Here is a 27,049-nt window from a genome sequence, read left to right as displayed (position 1 = left end):
AAAACGCTACTTCAAATGGCACAGTACCCATTCAGCAGATAAACTCTCCCCTAGACAGCTTTATGACAGACTGATGAAGATCGACAGGAACTCCACAATCGTTGCCTACCAAAGCCAAGCCAAACTCTATGACCAAGAGGTAGTTTCAAGATTACGCCATTTGCGCTCAAGGTCTTTCGCCTTGAGTGGCACTCCGTCATTGAAAACTACCATCCTGCAACCATCACTGGGCACCTGAACTGCTGCGTATCTGTGGCCTTTCTTCTCTTAATCGTAAGCCTGAAGATCTTCAGCCGTCCCTTGCAAAGGCACAAAGACAAGCTGGAAAACCATCCGAAAGTGTCCATATCCAGTCAAAGCTCTCCATCTTCCTGAAAACTGCAGGCTGACTGTACCAGAGCAGGGCACACAAATACCAGATACCAAAAGTTTATCACACGAGGAGATACCTCTGGACGCCATATACAGTGGAATCTTATCCTGTTTTCCTTTGTCTTTGAAGATGATGCCTGAGTAGCTTCATCCTTTTGCAGTCTTTGGAGGGCAAGGGAGGGGAGACGAAAAGCTCCCAGAGAAGGAGAGCGCCAGGGCAGAGCTCGGCGCCGCCGGATCAGGGCGCAGTGCCGGCGCGCGGCCTCGCCGCCGAGCGCTCTCCACACTGCGCGGCGACTGATCCTGCAGCGAGGGCTTCGCGTGCCGCGTTTCCAGGGACCCCGCACTGCTTTCGGGCATTTTGTTCAGCACAAACTTAAGCGAGTTCACATTTCAGTTACACTAGGCAGAGGCAGGGGCTATTGGGCCAGCCAAGCAGCTGACAGAAAGGCAGGATGAGACCTTCTTGCAGCTCAAATCCTGCAGAAACAGAAGGTATAATGCGTGACTACTGCTTCACCTGGCCTCTACACACAAAACTGGACGGGGACTTCCAGTAGTAGGAATTAAACTGACAACGTGGCCAAAAAGGAAAGGTCTGTAAGACTCACTGATGATGGGGAGGACTATCTAAACCAGAACTATGATTCGCCCAAAAGCTCCTACCAGCCTCACCATAGACTTATCTGCTCGGGCTGAACCAAACGGAGGGTCGAGCTGCAGCTCCGCGTGCCGCAGCTCCACACACTGTAGGGCCCTGCAACCCTGCACGCTGCAACTCTGCATGCTGCAGCTCTGCATGCCGCAGCTCTGCACGCTGCAACCCTGCACGCTGCAGCTCTGCGTGTCGCAGCTCCACACGCTGCGGCGCCCTGCAGCCCTGCATGCTGCAGCTCCACACGCCTGACCCTCGGGCTCTTCCGCCCCTCAGAAGTTTTTGGGCGTATGAGCACTCCCAGGGCTTGTCCTCCCTAGTCACCCGCCGCAGGCCATGCAGGAGCCCTCAGCAGGGTCTGCTGCCCCTACACAGCAACCCCGTGCGTTCCCACTGCAGCCCTTCCCTGTCAGTTAAGCACGGATTCAAGCCCAAACTTGAGCGGTTCATGTGATAACGATCCGGGCTGCCAGGTTACAGACTGGCAAACAGCTGGAGGGCCGTCTGCAGTGCCACCATTGGAGCTGGATGGGCTACAAACCAAGACCAGAAACCCTGCTGGACTCCTTGCCTCTAGTCCAGCACTGGGGAGAGGCAGCGTCCCAAACACGTCCTACAGGTGTACAGCCACTGCCACAGGCTGGGGATGCTCTTAGGGGCTGGTGAAACCTGGGAACCTGGAGTATTGTGTTCAGTTGAAGAGGGATGTGGAGAGGGGCCAGCGGAGAGCAACAAAGATGATGAAGGGACTGGAGCATCTATTGTACGAGGAGAGACTGAGTTGGGCCTGTTTCTGCTGGAGAAGAGAAGGTACAGAGGGGATCTGATTAATATGTATAAGTTTATGAAGGAGGAATGTAGGGAGAAAGGGACCAAGCTCCTCTCAGTGGTGGCCAGTGATAGGACAAGGGGTAATGGGTATAAGTTGAAACACAGGAAGTTCCCTCTCCATGTGAGGAAGAACTTCTTGACTGTGAGGGTGTCAGAGCCCTGGAACAGGCTGCCCAGGGAGGTTGTGGGGTCTCCTTCTCTGGAGGTCTTCAAAACGTGCCTGGACGCAACCAGGTGCCCCACGCTCTGGGTGTCCCTGCTGGAGCAGGGGGGTCGGACTAGATCATCTCTAGGGGTCCCTTTCAACCTCAGCCATTCTGTGAATCACGTCTTGGAGTGGGTTATGCCATGAAGCGAAATTTCTATGCAAGTCCACAGCCAGCTTTGGAGACGAGGGGGTGGCTGAAGAACATTCTCCCTTCATGTGACTGTGCTGTCAGACTAAACATCATCGGTAACAGAAGCTCCCCCAAACCCACTCCCCAGTGCCCACAGAGCAGCACAGTAACACGCAAGCACAAATTCTGAACCTGGAATCAATCCTGTCTACGCCCAGGATTAAACCGAAAGATAAACAGAGCTGAAGCCCAGCCTAACCCCAACCTTCGTATCAAGTGAGAACTCGGGAACGCGCTCAGGGAAGGAGAGGGGCTCTGGGCCGTGTCCTACGCACGACAGAGGCGGCCTGCAGAGCAGACTGCCTGCACCTCCTAGCAGATCCGCTCCCTTCCCAGAGCCAACAACAGACCCCACGGAGCAGCCAAGGGAGCCTGTGGAGGGGCCGAGAGCAAAGCGCCTTCCTCCTGCCCGCTGGAGCCGCGACGAGTGGCGACGACGCAGAGCCGCGAGCGTGGAGCGAGGTCGCGCACACGTGCTGCTGATAACGGCCCGCTAGTTCAGGGAGTATCAGTTCTGCTGATAATCCCTGCGGGAGCAGATAACAGGGCTCCTCACACCCACATTTCCGCACAGATCTCATCTGCCAGCCAGGCAACACGCACACAGTTTTGCACGCTGATTTAACCCACAGCTAACATTACTTTCATGACTCCAATGAATGGAGATAGTCCACTGGATCCATGGAATGGAGACGAGCTGTCAGGTCCAACTGGTACTGTGGACACATCAGCCCCGTAATAAGGGTCTCCTGTGCATGGATGGAGAAAACCTCACACTAGAGAGCTTCACCTTACAACAGCAAGGCTTTCAGAGCTGTGAAGGTGAAACAGGAGCACGCGGGCGGTACATATGCCACCACACAAATGAACTAAGCCTCTCTGCCTGTTCTAACACTTCTTGGGGGAAAACACTCCTGCTCAGACAGGAAAGCACCACTGAGGGCCCTCACAGCACAGGTATCTGCAGCGTTTAGAGCTCAGCCTTGCAAGATGTAGAGCAGTCCTGGCTGTGGTCCGGATTTGTCACTCTTCATGCACCAAGCATGAAATGGGCTCTTGTGCCCTCTTTTCTCACCTGACATCAGGCGGGGTCAAGCCCTTGACAAATACCTGAAGAGCAGCTAAGGCACTTCGGGCACATGAACACATCGGAGGGACAGATTTGACGAGGCTCAGCCCACAGGTCCCCACGGGAGCCGGCAGTGACCAGCAGAGCAGCACGTAGAGCCAAGGAGGGGGTACGCGGCAGCTCTGCCAAGAGCCTCCCATCTCCGGGGCTGCAGCTCAGCGACCGCACGGGCACCGGGGCAGCCTGGGTGCTTCCCGGCTGCCGATGGAAACGACTTCCACGGCTTTGTACAGCTTGCTCCATATTTTATTATTTTTAACGTAAATCCAGTGCCAGCTTCTCAAAAGCAGAAGAGAGTAAGCTTTAATTCTTCCTATACTAAAAAAAAAAAAAAAGGCATTAAAAACTTCTTGCTCAGCAAAGCATCCCCACACCATGCGCCCAAAAGCGACGGAGGAGCAGCTCCCGTGAGGCCACCTGCGGCCAGCAAGGCCATCAGCGAGCACGTGGTGCTGCTCAACGAGCCAAACCCTCCAAGCCCTGCGCCTCCCACCCCAAGCAGCAGCACAACCAGAGGCACCACCGCGTTCGTGAACAGCAACGCAGCGAGGCCCCGTTCCCGGCAGCGGCAATAACCAGGCTGATGAGCAGAGCCTTTAGCTCCCACACAGGGCAGGGCCTGCGCCTCTGCCCCGCACTGCTGCCCACCCCTGGAAGCTACGTGTGCCAGAACACGGCACGAGCTGCGGGCTCGCGGGAGTTTTTCAGCATAACAAGGGTATAAATATATATATACACACTCACACACACACATATACGTATGAATGAAAACCAAACCAAATACATCCCTATTTTGGTGCGCTACGATCACCAAACTTTCCCTTTTGCTCGTGTGAGAGGGCGAGTTGAGCAAGATTTTTGAACCAAATGTTCAGATTCAAGAGCCTAGTAGAAAGAGCAGTTGACATCCCTCGGGCCTGGCCAAGGCACCAACAGCCCCAGGCCTGTGCGCACCCAATGCTGCACCTGCAACCTGAGGTCTTCACAAGGGAAAAAAAAAGTCCAGACTTGGGGCTTTTGGTTGGGCAATTTGGAGGGTTATTTTGGGTTTTGTTTTTGTTTTTTTTGTAACCACATTGCAGTGCTTCACCAAGCGGAACTGGAAGTGCTCCCTGCCTCAACCACAACCAGAGAGCACCGAGAAGACCAAGAGCAGACCAACCTTCCACTCATTACCAAGCACGTGGACACTTCTGACGCTTCGTCAAATAACTTTACACTTGACACTTATTATTTTTAAAGCTCTTGGTACAATTTACAATCTATTTCAACAAAGGTACCACTTACAATCTATTTCTCACAGAAGTATTTTCAGACTTTAGTAAAATCAAAATGAAAACCATACTTAAGTCCCAATATTGCTTTTACATGTCTGCATCCAAAATTTTATGCATGGTAATTAGTGGATGAGAACCTGAAAATGAAAAGCAAAACGAAAAGCCTGTTTCCACCTGTAAAACAGAAGAGATACAACTGCAGCATGGATCCGATGGAACTTCTTCACTCAGTTTCAATAGTCATTACTTCACGGAACACAAGAAAGGAGTCTTTCAGTAGGGGTTAGCGTTGACTTTCTTCTTAACCTCTTCAGAAGAAAGTTGACTTTCTTCTGAATCTCTTCAAGAGCAGTCACATTTAAAGGGCTCCGTGAAGCTCCACGAGCAGCACCGGCTGCTTCGCAGGTCTCCTGCCCACCACAAGCAGCAAGGGGCAGCAAGTTGGGGTTCGGCGCTGCTCTACCCACCCGCACAGCAGCAAGAAGCCCCTAGAGACTCGGAGGGGACCAAAGGGAGCCAGCGCAGCCACACAGGAGCCCTCTCCCTCCGGAGGACTCTCCGTCCTCCCGAGCAGCAACCACAGGGTTTCACGACCGGCTGATGTTGAAACACGGACTCATGACTGATGCCGCAACCAACACTACACCGAGTCCAGCCAGCTTCCCGAAGGCGACACTGGGGCAGATTTCACAATATGGGAGAGTTTTATGAAACATTTTCTCTCCGTAAATTAAACACCGTTATTTTCTATCACAAAATAAGCTTTTGTACCTCAAAGGATGTCCGTGCTATGCAGACAGTGAAAAAGGTTGTAGAGCAGAAGCAATGAGATTCTTCATCCATGCACCTCCACCAGAACTTGACCAGCATCCAAGAAGCAAAAGAGGTTGTTAAAGCATCTTAACGAAGAGGAGATTTGGGTACCACATAGAGAACACTGAATATAAGTACACATAATTTACTCTCCAGCGCTAGGGAGGCTTCACATCTGCTGCCTACCAGAAACCTGAAATCACTCTGGCAAGAAGCCTCCAAATGCAGTCGCTAGTGAATGGTCCTGTGTGCATGCCAGGGCGCCCTCAGCTCAACCCGCCTTCCAGAGGGAGAATTTGGGGGAGCTTTGGGGTGAAAACAGACCTCCCGTAGCTGGTAATGTCCTGTGGAAAACATGGGTTTATTGCTCTTTGTGAAGCTCCAAGGCGCGTTTTTCTCCCCAACGAGCGCGAGCTGGCACGTTCTGAAAGACTCTCCTGCACGTCCTCAATATGACAAATAACTCGGTGGGGACAGGAGAGAGGCAGCCTCTGTATGGGATGCACTGGATGGCAAATAATCGATTCCTTACCGAGTAGGACGGGAATCCTTTTTTTCCCAGTTGCTTTGTACCTAAAGAAAGCCTTGGCACCGACTCTTAAATATGCCTCTAATGCTCTCATGAGACTCAGGACTCTTCGGGGGCATCACAGAGTCTTACTATAAATGTGTTAAGAAATGAAATGGGAACCTGCTCCCACCGGGCTACAGGAGCATCTTGCGCACTCCATTACAGACCTCTAAGTTCAGGGAAAATCTTGAATTTTCATCAGAGACAACCAAAAGGTCAGCCTTTCTTATGGGATTTCAGCCATTTGAATGCCCTTTTGAGCTACAATCTTGAAATTAGGAATAATTCATTCATTACAGGCTGCTGATTACAGGGGGGGAAAAAAAACAGAAATTTGACATTTCTTTCCAGTTCACCAAAAGGTCAGTCTACTGATTTACAAAATTTATATTAATTTTAACTCTGAGGCTGTCACATTGGGCATGAGGCATCCAATTTGGAGAAATTAAGGTCACTTAAGGTCTCCAGTTACATTTATCATTTTGAATGCAAAAAGTTCTCAAAGGCAAAGGCAGTGCTGAGGGAGCCACCAGCCAAATTCATCCCAATTGGGTGCTGCTGCCAATTTTAATACACTAAAAGGCATTTCCATCTCAGAAAACCTGGCCTTTCCGTCCCTCCTCCCAATGCATTGCCAGGCATGGAGCATTTCTGCAGGAAACAAAGACAAACTCAACTTGAGGCTGATGCATCTCCCGTGACAAAGCAGGAGTCCTCAACTCCCGCTGCTATTGGGTTGGGCTCCCGTTGACACGAGCTCTGCTCAACCTCACCAGCCAACTCAAACCCTCCATTCGAAGCTTAAACATGTGGACAGGAGAGGAGGAGGCCAAAAAGGCTTCTCTCACTGTCCAGAAAGAGCAAGGCATGCTCCAGAGTTGACTCCAAGACACCAGGAGCAGGGTGGGAGGTATCTCCAATAGCATGGGAAACGCTGCAAAGTGCATAGCGAGGGTCTGACCAGCCCTCACAAGGCTCTGCTGGAGCTTCAAGGGCAGGAATAATGGCCCAAACACAAAGCCCAGGGGCCTGCTGCTGCCTGCTGAGCCATTCAAGGTGCTTTGCACAACTGAAGAGAAAAACCAAAGCTGAAGTGCTCCCTCACCAAACAAGCCAGACTAAGGGAGTCTTGCGACAGCTGCCATTTGTGAGCTTTGGTACCTGCACACGGGTGTTTGTGAACACACACAGCACAGCAAGGGCGCCTGGAGCAAGCGCCGGGCTCCTGCTCAAACCAGCAGGCTCCTTCCCGCAGGGCGGCCAGGAAAGCTCCGCTCCTCCTGCTCGCCACAGTGCTCCAGAGCCACCCGACCGCGGAGGAGCTGCTCCGCTGGCGGCCTTGTACACACCACGAGATTCCAGGCCCCAAACGAAGGCTTCTCCCACCTTTCCTGCTGTGTCACCAACCCAAACTGCTGCAGGGGGGCTGCTGTCCCGCTGCTGCAGGGATATCCTGGGCAGGGGGATGGACCCAAGTCAGGAACAAAGCCAGAGCCAAGGCCAAAGCCTCCACTGGTGCAAAGCAGGATCATCTGCACCAGGCAGTGCTTCTGCCCTCTTTCTCTCTTTCTTTTTTTGTTTCTAATGGAAACATTGCTCTTTTTTTAATCTTTTATAAAGACACACTCATAAAAAATTGAATATAAGTCTGTTCACGCTTACTAGAGAGAGGGCTGCTCCGGTTCCTGCAGTCCTCTCTTGCAAACAGGACCTGCGAGTGCTCAGCGCGCTGCTGCTTCATCCTGCTTTTTGGGCAATGCTCCTGACGTTGCTTTCTCGTTCAAGGAGGACAAACGAAGGGAGCCCTCTTGCACGGTGATAATTTTTTGCTCCAATTATAACCTCTACCCATCAAAAGTTTTTCCACTCTACCTGTGTTTATTCTGCAAGTAGCTTTAATTTTTTAAACTCCTTAAATAAGTCAGACTTCACTAGTCGCCTTTCAGAAACATAGCTCAACCTTTAGCTCCACATTAAAAAAAGACCTCTGCACAATAACTAGATTTTGAAGTAAATTACTAGCTTTTGAACAGTTTATAAACATTACTTCTTCTCTACATTTTGCTCCTTAAAAACAAATAAATAAATAAACCCCACAATTGGACATTTGTGTTTTTCTGCTTTTTAATTTAGTAACTTGTGAATTCATGCATTGACCTAGCTGAGCAAAGGGCAAAGACTGCTAAATTCCAGAGCCTATTAGATATTCGGTTACTCATTCAAGGCCGCCCAAGTTTTTGTTTTGTTTTTAAAGAGACTTTACTGATGATGAGAGGCAGATTTTGAAATGACACTTTTAAATTAACAACCGAAAGCGGGTGCAGATTAGCCGCTTGCTGCGCTGCTATGGGTTGGCACTCATTAGTCCAATTACATAATATTTTGTTTTGGCCGAATTCAAAGGCAGGAGAAGCGGTGAGAAAAATGAGCTGTTAGGTAAGAGCAAACAAGGAAGAGGTGAGAGGCGGGAAGAAAGAAAAGGGTGGGTGTTTTTTTTTTTTTTTTTTTTTTCCTGAACTTCGGCCACCTCCCATTTGGGCTGCTTCTTTAAAGGCTTTTCCCTTCGCTTGGAGGTGAAGGGAACTGCTCCATTGGAGCAAAAGTATTGCAAATAAGGAGACTACGGATGGGGGAGCCCATGGCCAAGGGAGAGGGAAGGCAGCAGCCCCCCTGCTGAACAGGTTCATCTGTTTGCAGCAACGCCGGGAAGGAGGGCGGGAACACGGACAAAGGCAGGAAAAAAATCAAATAACTTGAAATTTCCCTGCCCTCCCCTCCCTCGGCCCCTAAAAATCCCGTTGCATTGAATTCCAAACCATCTTGAAATTTTGCTAGTTTAGAAAAGATTGAATAAGCATGTAATTAAATTAATTACAGAATCACTGCTCTGCATCCTACGGGAGAGAGAGCAGCAAAAGCAACCAAATGGGTTCCAAATCGCTCCCTAAGTGCTTTCCAGTTAAATAAAACTTCAGAAAACTATTTTAAGCCACTTAAAACACAGTTCTGAGATGAAATTCAAACATTCAACCAATTTCCTGCTCCACAGCACCCGGCTGCAAAGCCCAACCCGGGCCAGAATTTCCCTTCCCAACCAAGCAGCACCTGCTCCGAGCCCGGCCACCTCTCCCACCTGCAATCCTGGCCTCGTTTACCTCTGATCTCCTCCCGTTGGCAACTAACGAGCAGGGATACTACGAGGAGCAGCCACATTCACCGCCCAGCCCAGCCAGCCACCTTTCTATGCAAAAAGCCGACAGGAGCTCGTGAACGAAGCGAGGCCGAAGATCCAGCACCGGTGTCCGGACACAAGCACCTCCAAGCAGGGCTCCCACACCGCGGTCCAGCCCCGTGAGTTCTGCCAGCGTCTCCCCGTCAAACAGTGCCAGCCCGAGCGCGGCAGCTGGTCTCAGGCAGTCAAGCGAGACAGAGGTGTCTCCAGAAAAGCAGTTATCCCTCAGCTACGGCACACGTCCCGTATCAGAGGAGCTTCTTTCTGCCCTGAACCCCGGGGAGCGCAGTCAGTACCTGGAGGCCCAGGAGCTCCGAGCTCTGCCGGACACAACCCGCTGCGGGAAGCCACAAGCCTGCAAGCAGCAGCCAGCCCTGGTGCCAGCAGCCTCGCTCGCCCCGGCAGGGAGGTCAGGAGCGCAGGTAGAGGCCGGGAAAGCAGGGATAGCCCCCATGGCCTCTTTCTGTCAGTGCTCAGTGTCAAGGTAGATTTCCATACCACCATGCTCGCAGAGCGAGGGGCTGGAAGCAGCTGAGTTACCGCTGCCAGGCTCCTTGCAGCTGGGGCACCAGCAGGACCCGATCCCGGGGTAGACACGAGTCCCTGCAAGGATGGGGCCGTAGCAGGAACCCGCCAGGCCTGAAGCACGGATGCTCTGTGAGCACTGCAGCCCCTGCAGGAGGACAGCAAGGAGAGGGGCCGTGATCCTGGTCTCTGTGGAGCTGCAGGAAGGAGTCTTCCGGGTGAGGAACATCCTGGGCTGTCTCCCATGTGTGTCCATACGTGCACCCAAGGGAAACTGTCTTCTGCAAAGCTTAGTGCACCCAAGGCCCAGCTTCCAGGAGGCCGCAGCTCAGCCAGGAGCTCCCCTGCTCTGGGAACTGCTCCTGGGCCACCTGCAATGAGAGGTCCCCACGGCCCCACATGCGGTTCGGGCAGCGCAGAGCTCCCGTGCGGGGCCGTGGCAGCTTTGCTGGCCTGACACAGACCTTGCCCCTCAGCCCCGCCAGCTGCCAAGCGACACAGGCTCCGTCCCCCGATGAGCAGAGCCTTGCAGGGCTCCTCAGGAGGCCGACGCGTGTCCAGACGCGCAGGCAAGGTTTCTGCTATCACTTGTCTCTCCTCAACACCTCTGTGCCGCGGTCAAACCCCGAGCGCGAGCAGAGCAGGGCGCGTGGCCGCTCTGCACAAACGAGCGGGCTGGCTCTGGCCAGCGGCACGAGCCAATCCATGTTGACCCGAACACAGCGGGCAGCCTCTCCAGCAGCAAAGCGGCTTTCGGGAAGCCTGTCCGCAGCTTCAGAGGCTTCAGCTAGCAAGGACAGCAGCAGCCAAAGCTCCCAGACCTCATCCTCACATACAATGAGTGCCATCTGCATAGGGAAACAGCAGCAAAGATCTTCACAAGGTGGCCTGGAAGAACCTGGAATCTGGAATCACATCCTGCAGAAGCATGGATGTGATAAACTGAGCAGCAAAAACCTGTCAAGACCAGATGGCGCTGAAGAAAACCTCTACGGACAATCAAACCTGAACGGGCTCAACTACTGTCTGCGCAGCGTCACCTCCTGCTCCGGCCACGCCAGGCACCCCAGGAAGGGGAGGAAGCAAATCTGACCGTGGGAAATTTTTACACATCTGTCAGGAAGAAATTCAGCAAACTAGAGACCACAAACAGGTGGATGCACAGAAACCACCAAAAACAAACACACAGCCCAAACCAGAAGAGAATTAAAAGTGAAAAGGAGAGGGGAAAAAACAAAACCCACAGTATTTTATATTTTGAAATGCCCAAAACATGGTCATTTCTCTCTCCTATAGAGCTAAGATGTTCTACTTGGAGAGAGGTGCAGTATTTTGTACAACTTGGTTGTATGGCTCACTGGGGAACGTCCTTTGAATTAGGAGGAAAGGAAGCAGGGGATGAATTATGTGCAGCTTGACCTCAGAAACGGAAATCCATTCAATTTGGCTACTTCATCACTCCAAGCGCTGCAAGCTGCGGTGCCAAGATTTGTGTCCGGACTGGTACAGAAGCAGAGGGAGGCAGAAGACACGGTGACCACAGCTCGAGCCGAAGCTGCAGACATCTGTTAGCTGGGGGAACGGGGCCCAGGCGTCTGAAATTCATCTTCCAAACACACTGCTGAAGTAGGTTACTTAGGCTTTTAGAAGCCAGATTTTGATGTAGTAGCACTTTATCCCAATAAAACCCTCTTTTACATATTTCAGTTTATCGAAAAAGAATACCAGCAATAGGGTGAAATCTTCTATCTGCACAATTTCTCCAAGATTTGAAATTGAGCATGGGGGATACAGAAAAGCATAAGGAACACCAGCAGCAAACCCTGTGGTTCCTGCAGCAACCCTCAGCACAAATACAAGCAACACAAGATGTCTTGATAAGTTACTACATATAATACTTGGAGTAATGTTTCTTGGGGTACCTTATTTCTAAACTCAGGAGGCAAAAGGCCCCTAGTTGCTTCTCATGTCCCACCTCAGTCTCTAGTGCTTGAGGATCAGCTGTCACAGTCCTCATGACACAGCAAAGAAACACTGGAAAACGGTATGGCAGATATTTATATTGCAAGCCGGTCTACATGAAAAGCAGGAACACATTTTCAGTGTAACCAAAAAGCCCCGTTGGTTCATTCACGTTCAGCCCTGCAGCAACGCCGGCAAACAGAGCAGAGTTTGCTCAGAAATGAGTGTGGTCCCTGGTGAAATTAGGTGCTGCCCTCCATCGACACGCCTGTGATAAAGAGGTTTCACACAAAGCAAAACAGCATTTCGGGAGACGACTGTACCTGGAAGAGTGGTAAGATTGCTCTGACTCTCAGATTTTGCCCTTTTCCCCTAGGTACGGTGCAGAGTGAAGTTCACTCAGCAGCAAGAAAGCCTCCTGAGAAGTAAGGAACAGAAAGTTGCTTTCATCTTATCTCTTGTTAACAGCCTTTTATGCACCCGGGCTAGTAACAGCGTAGGAAGTCCTCACAAGTTTTGGAAGAGCTAGAAAAATATGTCCTAAAATCGCCTTGTAGGTACAAGCTGCCTAGGGAGCTCCTGGCTCTCCCATTCCCTTGGGCATGGATGGACTAGGAAGCAGCCAGGCCCAGCACAAAGGTTCATCCCACCGTGGAGGTCCATCCCCCTTGACCCGTGTGGCTCCCACCTGCTGAAAAGCCATTGTCCCCTGGGAGCAGCAGCTGCAGGCAAGAAGCCAAGGGCAGGGAAGGGCTGCATCCACCGCTGCCCTTTGTCCCGAGGATTCCGCTCTTTGTGAGGCTAAGTGGATGGGTCCATCTGAAAGAAGCTGCTCAAGGAACATTTCCATGAGTCTAATCACACAAAGCTGGCTTCCAAAGGGGGCAGCAGGACAAGCAAGACGACCAGAAAGGCCAGCGGGGCTGGGAAGGAGCCTGTGGTTTCCCAGTGCCTCGGGACTTGTCCTCTAGGCCTGCCCTGCAGGCAGCAGCACAAGGAACACGGGCGAGCTTGGACACAGGAGCAGCTGCAGCAGAGGGATGGGTAGAAGCTCATAGGACTATTTCTGTATGTTCATTTATACGGCAGCACGCAGCACACGCTAACACACAGTGTTCTTCAGCTGCACCCTGCAGCCCTTCCCCTCTACATGGCCAACTCCGTGACCACACAGCGCTCAGCACCACGAGAGCCGAGCCCCGCGGGCACGTCCAGGAGCTGACTGATGCAAACCAGGAGCCACCACTGCCAAGTGATGCCAGGATGGTCTCTGGACACTTGCTGCTGCAACCACAGGGGGATTAAGAGTCTAAGTTCAGCCCAGAAAGATGCCTGGCCTTAAAGCCCTTGGTAACGACGAAGTTGAGGCTGCCCACGCCAAGCTTGCGTAGCACCATCAGTAACAAGGCTAGAGAAACGGGGAGCCCACAGACCGCAAGGCCCAGCTGTGAAAAGGGTGATGAAGATGCAAGAGAGGGGCTTTCACGGCGCTCAACAGCGGGGACATCCGCGCCCAGGTCTGAGAGCAAAGCCCCGAGCTGCATCAAGCGGTTCAACCGCAGCCACAGGAGCCGCCGTCCTGCCGCTGCGGTGGGCAGGGCTCCTCAAAGGAGCTCTTGCCCCTGCAGAGGGGCAGCCTCTGGGCTACTTTATTTCTGCCACAGCCCTCAGGCACGCAGGCGGCGGGTGCACAAGCAGCTTCACTGCACAAGTGCTACAGAAGGGGCCCGTTCCTCCTCCCCACAAACAGGACAAGGGAGCCACTACCCTGGCAGAAAGCCCCATCTTCCCCCCAATGTTTTCTGTGCCCCTCCCGGGTTAGGGGGCTACACGAACGCCCAGGAGGGGCTCACCAGGCCTGGGTGCTGCATGGGAGCAGCTCCTCCAGTGCGGCTCCCGACCTGTCTCCGGCGGGAGGGCCGCAGCGGCACTGGCAGCACCGGCAGATGCAGCAACCGCTGTGCGAGTTCGCGCCCCGAGGTAGTGGGAATGCAAACGGAGGGAGCTCCTCGCGTGCCGGCCTGCGTTCACACCGCACGTGGAAAACACTCTTCATAAAAGGCGCATTTCTAGCTCTTAGCTATTTTTAGGGGGAATTCTGGATGCCTTTGAACAGGAATGCAGCACACAGCCACAAACATGCATCAAGCCACGCAGTGAAAGGGCTGGACCGGGCCGGCCGACACGACGTCTTCACCCCCCTGAGCAGGGCAGCCAGGCGCGACGCGAGGCCGGAGCCGTCCCCGCAGCCGCGGCCCTGCCGCCCGCTGCCAGGGGACACGGCAGCCCCCAGGGCGGCAGCAGCACCTCCCGAGCACGCAGCGGCTGCTCGCAGGCGGTCAGGAGCCACCAGCACAGCTCCGAAATCAACCCGCGCCCGCTGCAGTGCGGTGCGCGCTGCGGCCAACACCGAGGCTCTCGCTAGCACCGGCCTGTGTGGGCCTTGCTAAAGCTCATGCGAACAAGTCCATCAGGGAAAGCTCAACAAAGGGACAGTTTTACTGAAAATCACAGAATCCCAGAATGGTTGAGGTTGGTAGAGACCTCTAAAGATCATTTAGTCCAAGCCCCTGCTGCAGCAGGGACACCCACAGCACAGATTGGCATCCAGGTGGGTTTGGAAGACCTCCAGAGAAGGATGTTGTCTTGCTTTTCAAGATCCCCAACTCTCCTTCCATGAAAGAACAAGTGGAGGGAAGGAAAAAAAAAAAAAAAAAAAAAACTGTAGAATTGTAGCACCAGATGAAGCATTGAACTGGTCAGCAATAAAAAGGGAAAAGGAGGAAAAAAAGAACATAGCACTGTAGCCTAAATACATCTACTGTTTGTAGATACTGACTGATTGCTAAGATGACAAAAACTAGAGAGGAGGGAAGGAAAAAAAAAAAAAAAAAAAAAAACCTTAATCTCTAGCAACAGAAAGAATCAGTATTTCTTATTTTTTAGAATAATATGTCACTTCAAATCCAGCAACGGGGAAAAAAAAACAAACTAAATGTCTTTCAAAAATAGGATTAAGTTCTCTCCTGAACAGAACAATTCATGCAACAGAGCTCTGGTGTCACTTGCAGCATCAAGCACCTCAGTCTCATTCCCTGAGATACCATCTCCATCTCCTGAAGGAGAAAGGTCTCTGCAACCATCCTGTGTGAGCAACTAAGCACAACAGGCAAGTCTGGGTCTCACAGATCAAGGTCTCCTGAGAGCACGGAGTCCAAACGTGGCCTCCTGCACCACAAAAACACACTGACATGTTGCTCCATTAACTCTACACACATCATGATTACAAAGACATCAGCGTCAAGACACTTCTCTCAGTCATTTTACTCATTCCCTCTTCATTTTCACTTGGGCCGATGGGAGGGACAATCCCCTCCTAGCCTCTGTGTGGGAAGGAAAAGGAAGAAAATAAAACCAAAGATCCCAAGCTGCCAGCGTTGTAGTGATGCTTTTTAATTTTCCTTCTGAACCAGTGAGTCAAACCAACGAGTTCCAGCAACAACAGCCAGTCCCCAACACCAAATACATCAGCACCCTGCAGCAAACACCGCACGGTCACCTCACCTCTGCCGTGCTCCTGCAGACCCCTCACCCTCTGCCCTTCTCCGACCCATCCTACCCGACACCTCTCGTAGCGTGACAGAGCAGCTCTCATCCTAACAGTCTTCGCTGTTCTTCAGCTGACAGAAAACACAGTCTGGGATCACATCCTCCAAAGTTTGGTATCGCTGGCAAAATTTCCAGTGCTGGAACACTGTGCACACTCTGCAGTAAGTCTCAGCCCATCTGCATGATCAGAGGCAGCAACTGCAGGTATTTAAACAGCAGCAAGCCCTGCCACCCTGGAAACACCCCCTACATCTGCACAAGCTGCCTGGGGTCCTATTGCAAGGAGAGGACGGGACCAGCAGCTTTGCTTGTGATCTGGGCATTAAGTATCACAGGAACACAGAATGGTTGAGGTTGGAAGGGACCCTGAGAGATCCAGTCCAACCCCCTGCACACACAGGGTCACCTAGAGCACCTGGCACAGGGCGGCATCCAGGCGGGTTTTGAAGATCTCCAGAGAAGGAGACTCCACAGCCTCCCCGGGCAGCCTGGGCGAGCCACCCGGCCTCGTGCGGGCTGCCGGGGCGCGCGGCCCCGAGCCCTCGGCGGCTCCCCGCCACGACGCACCGAGGCGCCTGTCCTGGGGACCTGGCGCGCCCTGCGGATCGTTCTCTGCCCGCGGGCCGGCTGTGGATACAGGGGGACGGTGCAGCCCCTTCCCGGCTCTATCCTCGCTGCACATAGAAGTGTGCACTCCCGGGAGCGAACGGGTAAGAAGCTCTAGACTCACAGTCTAGACAACAGATGTAATCTAATTTCCAAGCTTCCTCCCTCAGTTATCTTCCACCAGGAACACAGGCAGGCCACATCTGAAACTTTCGCTAGGATTTGTTCACAGCTTTTCCTTTCCGTGGAATGAAGCAGTTGATAAGAAGCAGAGACTTGCACAGGTCAAAATCCAAGTCAAGTCACGCAACAAGCTCTGCCGTTTCTGCTTTCCCCCAGCCTCACTCCCATACCCACAACCAGCTCACACCTCCTGGTTTGCTCTCGTTTCCAACCAGGCCCCAGAATCAAGTGAACCCATCACCTCCTGGTTGCCCTTTCCGTTTTTGGAGGGAAACATCTGATGACTGACAAAACCCATCCAGCAACTGCAGCAGGCACCCGTGGGGCTGGCTAGCTGCCACCCGAACGACTCCAGCCAAAACAAGGAATTCAAGACCAGTTCTGCCAAAATATTCACTACCCAAAACATCAAAAGATGATGCACAGAGAAGATAAACATCCCACCCAGAATATCAAGGTGGGTAATAGATACGCTATAGATACGCTGCAGATGGCAGCTGATGGCTTCAGGAGTGCGGCCTCCTCTCCAGTCCAACATCAAACCTTCTTCCCACTGATCACATCTGCCAGACTTCTAAGTTTCCTCTCAAGATCTGTTTTTTTTTTTTTGTTGTTTGTTTTGTTTTTTTGAGTTTTACCTTTCTCCTATGGAATTCAATTACCACTTTCCTCTGGTTGTAATTTGGCTGGAAAAAAAAATAGAGTTGAAGGATATTTGAGGAAAAGAGGAAAACAGAGTCAGACAATAGGCTCTGGAGCTCTCTTGTCTTCCTTTATTTCCTTCAGCCCCAACACTGCCCTGGACTCATTAACACTTAATGCAGGTGAAAATAAGGGGATTTAATATCAAAACAGCATGAGCATATGAAAAACATTTATTCCAGATCTGTTGGTACTTGCCAAGTATCATTCTAAGCTCCTTCTCCATATGAGGAGCTCTTTTACTTGTAAGACTATAACTTCTTATCTGGGCTAATAACATTCAATCTGAAACCTCCCAAATCCCATCTGAAAACTTCAGTTTCTGACATTTAGGACAGACCCCCCCTTCCATTAGGAAAAGATAAGAGCTTAAAGAACACTATATTGTTGGAGAAATAGCTATCACAAAACAGGCTAACCACTTACCTGCTGGTTACGGCCAAGCCTCGCGGCGCGAACGCAGGGAGCTGCCCTGGGCCCCTACCCAGGTCTCTACCCGTAGGGTTCATTGCGCAGCCGAGGGGTCTCCCTGTGCCAGCCCTGCCTACGGAGCGAGAAGGGGCCGCGCAGGGGCACAAGGGCTGTCCAGGACGCAGCCAGGGCGGCAGAGCTGGTGCTGAGCGCGGCATGGGCCCCGCGCGGCCGGAGCGCGCGTGTGAGCAGGCGGAGCAGCGCCCAGCTGAGCGCGCGCGGCCACGCCGGGCAGCTCAACCGCTCCGCGTGAACATCGTAACGCCTGAAGGGACGAGCCACAACCGACGAACAATGCACTTGGTCACGTTCCCAACCAGGCAAATCCCAGCCTCCAGGCAAGACGGGAAACCATCTAACCGAGGCTTGCTGACATGAACACGCAGTCCATTGGGGAGGCACAGCCCGTGCAACCACAGCGCCCCAGGAACGGCACTGAAGGGCTGCGCGCTGCCTTCGCTCGCAGTGTTGCTCATTTCCTTCCAAATGTGTTGAAAGCCAGATGAGCAGCTGGCTAAAAGGCAGGGATTCCCCCCACTCCTCGACTCCACAGAAGCACAGGGACTGGTCTGCAAGCCGTGGGAGCTGCCGTGCACGGACACGGACACAACATCACGGGCAGCCTGGTCTGATGCGGGCGGTGACCACTTGTCTGGCATAACAACACGTGGAATTAACCCTAACAAACTCAGAGCAAAGCACAACACGAAGGTTGTCCAGAATCGCTCATCTCGCTTGCCAAACCAAAATAAACAGTTAAACCCACGTGTCAAGGCAGGCCAGGAAGAGCCCACAGATTTTTGTGCCCAGCAGCATCAACCTGAAGAGTCTTCACATTTTACAGTATTAACTCATCTCTCATCTCTCCAAATAAAACTCATCTCTCCAAAAAAAACTTCAATCACCATGGTGGCATCAAGAGAAGGCGGGTTTTAATTACAAATACAAAAGAAATGATAACACTGCAGCACTACCACAAGAGCAGCTTGCTAAAAAAAAACATCGAAAACTTTGATCAATGTTTCTGCTCTTTCTGTAGAATTTTTTTAAAAATACATACTATAGATATATATCTTTAACGTAACCATACATAGCAGGTTTTTCTTTTTTACATAACTGCAGGCTTTTACACCTAAGTCCCATGATGCTGAAGCCATGAATGAATGAATTACTTGAATTTACAGGCCTGAGCAATGTGGGATGGGAGACTTTTGGAGGTGAAGCATCCACCAAGCATACAAAAAAAATGGGAATTATTTTAACTGAGGAACATCCACTTCCAGGCGACAGGCTTCATAATCCCATGAAAGGAGGAAAAAAATATACACTTGACAGTTGCAAAGGCTGTAAGGAAAAGTTAATCCTTCAGATTCTCTGTGGCAACAGGTCACCTTCACACTTGCCAGGTGAGCGCAGCCACCAGCTCCCCCAGTTGCACTAGGTGAAGGCCTCCAGCTTCTGGCAAGGTGACGCAGCCCCCAGTCACAGGCAAAACAACAACCAGAGCACACCCCGCAGGCAGCCGACACCCCTGTGTTTTGCCAGCCTCTTCGCTAGGGTGAAACCGGCAGCGCCGCACGGAGCCCGTCCCCGGCTCGGGCGCCCCGATGCGCGGCGGCCCTCGGAGCGGCGGCCCTCGGAGCAGCGGCCCTCGGAGCAGCCCTCTGCATCCCAGCAGCCTCGGCCACCAGAGCCTCACTGCCTCCTTCTGCCTTTCTAATCACCCTTTTAACTGCCTCCTGCTTATTTTAATACATCTTCCTATGCTCCTCCTTACCAGACTGTTTATGTTTTTTGAAAGCCTACTGCTTACTGCTTCGAATACTGTTTACATCTGCACTCAGCCACCTCAGCTCCACTGATGCTTTTTGCCCGATTTTGGAGTTAACTCAAAAAAAAACTTCTCTGATCTCTAAAAGAGTTTGTAAATACATCCTTTTTTTGTTTGTTTGTTTTTTGTTTTCCTCTCCGCTTTTACAATACATTTCTCTCCCACGTGGGAGAGGAATCGAGGTTTCCTCCAGACCCCCGAGGCACTTTGAGGAAACCCCTATTCCTGGCTCTAGGCACACCTCCCTCCCCTGCTCAGCCTATTGCTTTTGCATTAGAAATATTAAGCAGATTATTAATGACCGTGTCCCATGTGTTCCCTAAGTACCTCATTCGTTATTATTTCCCACCTGAAAAAGTAAACAAACGGCCCTCTGTGCTCGGTGTTACAGGAGATCACCTATGGGTTCCATTAGTTGTATCTTGCTGGGGGAACCCACTGCAAGAGCCACCCAGCAAAAGCACCCGCGGGGCCCGGAGCGAGCGCGGGACATCAGGCAAGGCCCAGACTTGCACTTGCTAACGTGGGAAAAACGGGCGAGGGAGGAGGTGATGGGGAAATGCACAGCATCCTTTGGGGGGTGTTGGGAAAACCAAACCAGTTTGATCCAGAGAGGAAAAACCAGCATGATCCGGAGAGGAAAAGCGCTGAAGTGCTGAGGGAAGGCAACGAGGGGACGGCGACACAGTGCATCGAAGGAAGGACCCCCGTGTCTCATCCTTCTCGCAACCCTTCCCTAACCACCTGCTCCCGGGCACCGGGAAGCAGCAGGTCAGAGACGGGCGCGAGAGCCCTCGTGCGACGCACGGAACTGCCTTCTCCACCAAAGCTGGCTCCACGAAATGCAATCAACGGGGCTGCTTTCTCTTTTAAAGCCTCATTTTGCCAGGGGTCGTTTCCCAAACTACAGAGCACATCGCTAAGTGTTTGGGACCAAAAACCAAACAGGGCTTTCTCTGACTCCCCGAATTGCCCCTTTCCCATCGCACTGCATCTCAACCTTTACAAAAATGGGAGGACTGGAAGCAGAGGTAGAGTGTTGAAGCACTAGCAACAGGAGGAGATACAATATCCTGACGTGCACATGGGTCTCTCTCCTGCAAAACCCTGGAACGCGCCACCGCGCTGCCCATTCCGAGCCCAAGGTGTGGTTTGGTGCTCCTGCCCATCAATCCATTCTCCTGATCCCAAAAGCACAATTTCTGGGAATCCAAGAGCCAATTTGTAAGAGTTTGAGGCTATATATGGGAGTCTACTGCAGGAAGCTGTAAGATACCCCACCAAGCGGGCAGACAAGCACCACGTGTGCAGACCCCGCGCCCTACGCATCCTCCACGGCGCCCACTGAAGACCACAGTCAGTCTGTCCGACATTCCCACACTCCTTCCCTGCACTTTGCTGTGCTCCTCTGCTTTGCCTTTCACCAACTCCAATTACAACAGTGCCCACCTCTTCAGAACAGCCTTAAAATACCCAAGTGTATTAGAAAAAACACCAGTACTGCTGTGCTAGTATCCCCAAAGCGCAGGTTTTGGGGAGCCTCCAAGTGTCCTCCTAGGCCAGCCCACTGAGGAGTGCTTTAGCTCTGAGCTCTGCCTAACGCCCTCAGCATCTAGTGACGACCAGGGAACACTTCCTGACACGCCAGACGAATGCATCACAACCCTGCTTCACAAGTAGCAAATGGCAATATTTATTAAACACGTCTAGGTTTTCTGCATTATTATGCATGTTGCCTCTCCTCAGTGGCAATAAGTCTATAGAAGCCATTATTAGAATTTCTTTTGTTCCCAACATAAACACTTTCTTACCGTTCCTTACATTGACAGTCACCATTTGTCCCCTCGTGCTTTCAACTTCCTTGATCAACTCTCCGCACTTGGTAGTTCTAGTTCCAGGCTAACCGCCGTGGCTCCCCTTTGTGACTGTCCTCTGGCAGGAATTCCCAGTGCCACGTGGGATGGGGACACGGGGAGAGGGGAGCCCCAGGTCCCGCACAGCGCAGACTGGACCCTAGTTCCAGGGGAGTTTTAGACTGCAGCAGGATTGCGATTTCCCTGCTGCAGACTTGGCTAAAAGCGGCACACGAGGGACATGGGAGAGGACGACAGGTCCCGGACACAAAGCAAGTTGTTTGCGAAAGCCTGAACAGGCTGAGGACCCGAAGAGCAGCCGCTTCTGAAACCCTGCCGGGATCCCCTGTGCGTCCAGGCAGTGAGGGCGCCTCGGGGCATGACTGCGAGCTGAAGCAGGGCTCGCACCAAAGGACAGGGAGACCCTAGAAGAAAGCCAGACTCCAACAAAACCAAAATGGAACGACAAGCAGCACACGAAGTCTGCAAAGGGCTTCCTGAACTACACACTGAGAAAAAAACACGTCAGGTAAGGCATCTTCCACTTACGAGGTCCTAAACACGCTGCACTCTGGAAAGAGGAGTGGCCCAGATCTTTACGAAGCTCAGGGAGGAGCCGAGCGCAACCTCGAATGCCCGTGGGCCACGCGAAGCCACGCAGGGCAGCGCGGCCTCCAGGGCCCACGCGGCTGAACCGCTCCACGGGGCTGGTGCCCTGGCACGCAGCGCAGCGCCTGTGGCCTGAACGCCACCCAAAGCGGAGGTGACAGCCACGTCACTGCCAACAGAGAAGGCCTGCGGCACTGCCCGAATGCCAAGGGACACCAGGAAGGCTGCAGGCCACCGCACGGGGAGAAAACACAGTAATAGTCATGGGGCGATCCTGTTAATTCCACACAGGCTTGTAAAAGCCAGAGTTTGATGCAGAAATGACAACCTAGATGCCAGACACAGCCACTTCCAGTACTGGTCCCGTGCTCGGGTGTCCCTGCTGCAGCAGAGGGTTGGCCTGGATGGTCTCTAGAGATCCCTTCCAGCCTCAACTGCTGATCACCTCTGCTGCGTCACTCACGGATAGTCCGGAGACAAGCAGGAAGGCGCCAGGCTCTGCAAGAGATCCACGCTCCTCAACCTGCACCGAGCCCAGCTGAGCCTTAGCCATGACCCACCTGGTCCTCTTGGAGCCTCTCGCACTGGTGCGACTCCAGAGACAACCACCACAACGCACCTCGTAACAGCGACACAACTCGGTCAAACCCAAAACTCTTCACAAAAGCCACATACGAAAGCCCAGCAGCCTAGGGAGCAAGTAAAGAAAGGGGTACTTAGATATGGGGGAAAAAAAGAAATGTTGAAAGGGAGTTAAATGGAGCTGCTAAAAGACAGAAGGCTTAAGGTGACGTGGAGACCTTGGAGATGATGTTTATCAGCTGCCAAAGAGGGCTGGCTGGAAAAGGAGCACAGCTAAACACAGTGAAAAGGGCTTGAGAAACACAGATGCATCCTCAGAGAGAAATCAGAATAAAAAGAATGTGAACACGTAAGCTCACAGATTCACAGATTCACAGAATATTTAAGGTTGGAAGGGACCTCTAGAGATCATCTAGTCCAACCTTCCTGCTCAAGCAGGCACACCTAGAGCATGTGGCACAGGGTGGCATCCAGGTGGGTTTTGAAGACCTCCAGAGTAGGAGACTCCACAACCTCCCTGGGCAGCCTGTTCCACTGCTCTGTCACCCTAACAGTAAAGAAGTTGCTCCTCACCTGGAGACGGAACTTCTTATGCTTCAGCTTGTGGCCATTACCCCTCGTCCTATCGCTGGCCACCAGTGAGAACAGCCTGTCCCCTTCCTCCCTGCATTCTCCCTTCCTGAACTTATACATATTAATCATATCCCCTCTGAGCCGTCTCTTCTCCAGAGAAAACAGGCCCAGCTCACTCAGCCTCTCTTCATACGAGAGATGTTCCATTCCCTTAATCATCCTGGTTGCCCTTCTCTGGACCCTCTCCAAAAGCTCCACGTCCTTCCTATACTGGGGTGCCCAGAACTGAACACAGTACTCCAGGTGCGGCCTCACCAGAGCTGAGTAGAGGGGCAGAATCACCTCCCTTGACCTGCTGGCAACACTCCTCCTGATGCAGGCCAGGATCCCATTGGCCTTCTTGGCCACGAGGGCACACTGCTCACTCATGGTTAACTTAGTGTCAACCAGGACTCCCAGGTCCCTCTCCGTGGAGGTGCTTTCCAGCAGGTCAACCCCTAATCTGTACTGATGCCTGGGGTTATTCCTCCCCAGGTGCAGGACCCTGCACTTGTCCTTATTGAACCTCATGAGGTTCCTCTCTGCCCAACTCTCCAGCCTGTCCAGGTCCCTCTGGATGGCAGCACAGCCCTCCGGAGTGTCGGCCACTCCACCCAGCTTGGTGTCATCCGCAAACTTGCTCAGGGTGCATTCCGTGCCCTCGTCCAGGTCATTGATCAACAAGTTGAACAGCACTGGGCCCAGTACTGACCCCTGGGGGACACCACTGGCCACAGGCCTCCARCTGGACTCGGCCCCATTTATGACCACCCTCTGAGCTCTGCTATCCAGCCAGCCCTCGATCCACCGCACCGTGCACTCGTCTAGCCCACTGTCCCGGAGCTTCCGTATGAGGATGTTATGGGAGACAGTGTCAAAAGCCTTGCTGAAGTCAAGGTAGACAACATCCACGGCTCTCCCCTCGTCCAGCCAGCCTGTCACCCCATCATAGAAGGCTATGAGGTTCGTCAGACATGACTTCCCCTTGGTGAATCCATGCTGACTGCTCCTCAGCAGCTTCTTCTCCTCCATATGCCCGGAGATTCTCTCTAGGATGAACCGCTCCATCACCTTTCCAGGGACAGAGGTGAGGCTGACCGGCCTGTAATTGCCCGGCTCCTCCCTCTTGCCCTTTTTGAAGACTGGAGTGACGTTGGCTCTCTTCCAGTCCTCGGGCACCTCCCCTGCTCTCCAGGACCTCTCAAGGATGATGGAGAGAGGCTGAGCAATAACCTCGGCCAGTTCCCTCAGCACTCTTGGGTGCATCCCATCTGGGCCCATAGATTTTTGAGTAAGCTCAAGGAGGCTAACTTTAAAACTTAAGAGTTTTAAAGTTTCAAAAGTTTTAGAGTCTCAAAAAAAGAGAGCTTTAGGAAACCAAATTGATAAAGGAAAAAAAGCTAATAAAAAAATAAACATCAGCAATTACTAGCAGCTGGTACAAATGAAGCACTTAGGACAGATAAAACCACAGTATGAAAATCACAGCTTCTTGACACCAGTGCTCACTGAGCCCTCCTTCTGCACACTTTTATTCACCAGGCATGGACGGAGCATCTGCCTCACACTGAGAAACCTGCCTCACTGCCTCACACCAGAAAGAGGGGGAAAAAAAGAAGGCAGAACTGTCCCAAACTAACAGTAAGAAATGAGTAGGGCCAGACAATATCCACCCAAGAGCTCCAATGACACAAAGATATTAAAATAACCGAACACAGGATCACTTCTGTCAACCTCAGTACCCAAGAAAGAGAAAACAACAAACGTGATCACACCGCTTTGAAAGAGAAACAAGGGGTTACAAACCACAGAACTTGGTTTTTGTACCAGCAAATTAGAAGAAACAGTCATTAATAAATGAGTGAGCGTGCACACACACGGGGACAGCTCAGGAAAGTCCGCGTGGCTCCTGCAGACGGCCGGAACAGCTACAGAGGCTCGAGGAGCCCCGAGAACGTGATGAGCAAGTGGCCCTGTCGTACCTGCACTTCCCCAACGCCTCGCATGCATTTTTCAGGCTCCTGCAGCAAGCAGCTTTAGGATACTTCACATGCACAGAATAAAACCAGAAGTCATCTCATTGATTAACAACTGATCAAATGAGAGAAAATAAAGGGTAGGAATAGTTCATTATCACAGCAGGGTCCCACAGACATCTCTTCAGCACATCAAGTAAGATTTGGAAAAGGGATGAGGATTGCAGGAAAACAAAGTCTGTGGATGAAGAAACATTCCGGGGACAACCAAAACCAAAAGCAACTGTGACAAGTTGCAGAAAAGTCTCATGAGAAGAAGCGAGTGGGCGACAAATTAGGAGATGAAATTCAGCATCAATAAATGCAAAATAATACACCGGGGGAAAAACATTTCCAACATCACATACAAAATACCAGTCTCTAAATTAGTCATTAGCGTTCGCGAAGGCAGCCCAGGAGTCACTGAGGGTACTTCTCCGAGAAGTCACCACCTTTCAGTGCGCGGTGCTGAAAGGTAGTCAACGGGACAAGCAAAACGCAGCTAATTAATACAGAAAAAACAGAAGTGTGCAGCCGTGCAAGGCTGCATCCTGCGCGCGCTCACGCGTGGGTGCCAGCTCAAGCAGCCCCGGGGCAAGCGGGGAGCCGGGCAGGGCAGGCCGGGCGCCCGGGCCGGCCGCAGAGGCGGCCCCGCTGCTCGCGAGGGGCGCGCGGGCCCCACAGGGCAGACGGGGCCTGAAGGAGGCTTGTTGCTGCCTCCCGGGCGGAAACACGGGCAACGCCAGAGCAACAACCACCACCCCCCAAAGAAGTTCAAAACGAGGGAAGCGAGTGTCTGTCACACTTGTCTTTATCCAAATGAGCCAAGATAAGGTTTTGGATGCCAGAAACATGCCCAAAGGGACCTGGGACGTCATGGAAGAGAAGCCCATCAAAGCCAAATGAACCCACTGTCGCAGATGGTATCCTGGACTGAGGAAGCCCCTGATCGCCAAGGGCTGGAGCACGTCCCATGGCACGGACCTCCCCACGTGGGTATTCCCGCTGCCACACACCAACACTGGGCTGGCCAGGCCTCAGACCCGGGACGCCCGCTCTTCACCAGCCTTCTCGGCAACCTTGCTGAGCTCGGGCCCGCACTTGGCCTCAAACACCTCATGCCCTGGGTGCACTTGTTGGTACTGACCGCTCCTGGGTGTTATATTCGGCCTCCCCAGGTCAGAAGCACGTCCTGAACGCACCACAATTACCCCAGTCACTGCCTCGGCTCTCGGTAACGCCCAAACACCGGTAATCCACGTTGAAGAGGTGCTGGTGCATAACGATGACAGGATACAAGGAACTCCTGAACAGCGGGAACAGCACTGGGGAAGAGTGAGGAGAAAGGAACAGCTGCATGATACACCTGCAGGAGGGGAAAATAAACCTGTTCTTAGTAAAGCATCTGTGCTGTACTCGGAGCTATGGAGGACACAGATACGAGGTGATGTCTGCTTGCTCACAAGGCAGCGCAGGCGGGAACTGGCAACGCTGCTTCCCACTGCTCTTTACTGAGCAGGTCACCGTTCAGCATCTGGAGATGGAGGAACACGAACAGAAGCTGCCGATGGCGGCATCACCGTACGGAAAATGCATGCCCTGTATGGAGGAAGGCATCAACACAGCTGCAGGGAGCAGCTGAGGAAAACTACCTCAGGCCAGGGCTGCCCAGCCATGGAGCAGCACGTTGCCATGAGGAGATGGGCTCAGAGGCAGGACTTACTGCAGAATTTCCACGTGGTGCCAGAACACAGAGCAGTAAGTGTGTAACACGGAATGCAAAACGTCACAGGGAAACACCGGAAAACGGAGCTGCAGAGGTATCCAGGAGGGGAGAAAACAGTTATGATCCAACATTTCCCTTTATGGATAGTTCTCACACAGAAATGAGCAACCGTTTTAGCCTGTCTGCTCATTTCCCCTACAGAGGGGCAGCTCCACAGCTGTGCAGGAGGAGTGAGGGGCTCTCTGCTTCCCACCTGAGCAGAGCTGAACCCCCCAACCGGCTGCAGAAGGAAAGGGGAGCCCCAAGTCCCTGGAGTCCATTCGCAGCTCGCTGGGCCTCTGCTTCAGGCAAAAAACAAAACAAAACAAAGTTTAAAACTTAGTGTCCCCAAAAAAATGTTTTTGCAGTTTGCTTTTGAAAAATTTCCTACGGCTTTTTTTGGTTTGTGGGATCATTAAAATAGCTGAGCTAGGAACATCATTTAC

General features: G+C 52.3%; 1 protein-coding gene across 1 annotated transcript in view; it reads right to left on the bottom strand.

Moving 5' to 3' along the window:
* ZNF618 (zinc finger protein 618) overlaps window positions 1-9,237 on the bottom strand; it is a 118,202-nt gene extending 108,965 nt beyond the window's left edge. Inside the window, exon 1 of the mRNA XM_026049520.1 lies at window positions 9,202-9,237. The gene's annotated coding sequence lies outside the window, so the exon portion shown is untranslated. The remainder of the gene's footprint in view (window positions 1-9,201) is intronic.
* Window positions 9,238-27,049: the final 17,812 nt, after the last annotated feature.

The sequence above is a fragment of the Nothoprocta perdicaria genome, unplaced genomic scaffold (genome assembly GCF_003342845.1).
Source record: "Nothoprocta perdicaria isolate Ctin4 unplaced genomic scaffold, notPer1 scaffold_6, whole genome shotgun sequence".
NCBI lineage: Eukaryota > Metazoa > Chordata > Aves > Tinamiformes > Tinamidae > Nothoprocta > Nothoprocta perdicaria.
This window is presented reverse-complemented; position numbering and strand designations above follow the sequence as displayed.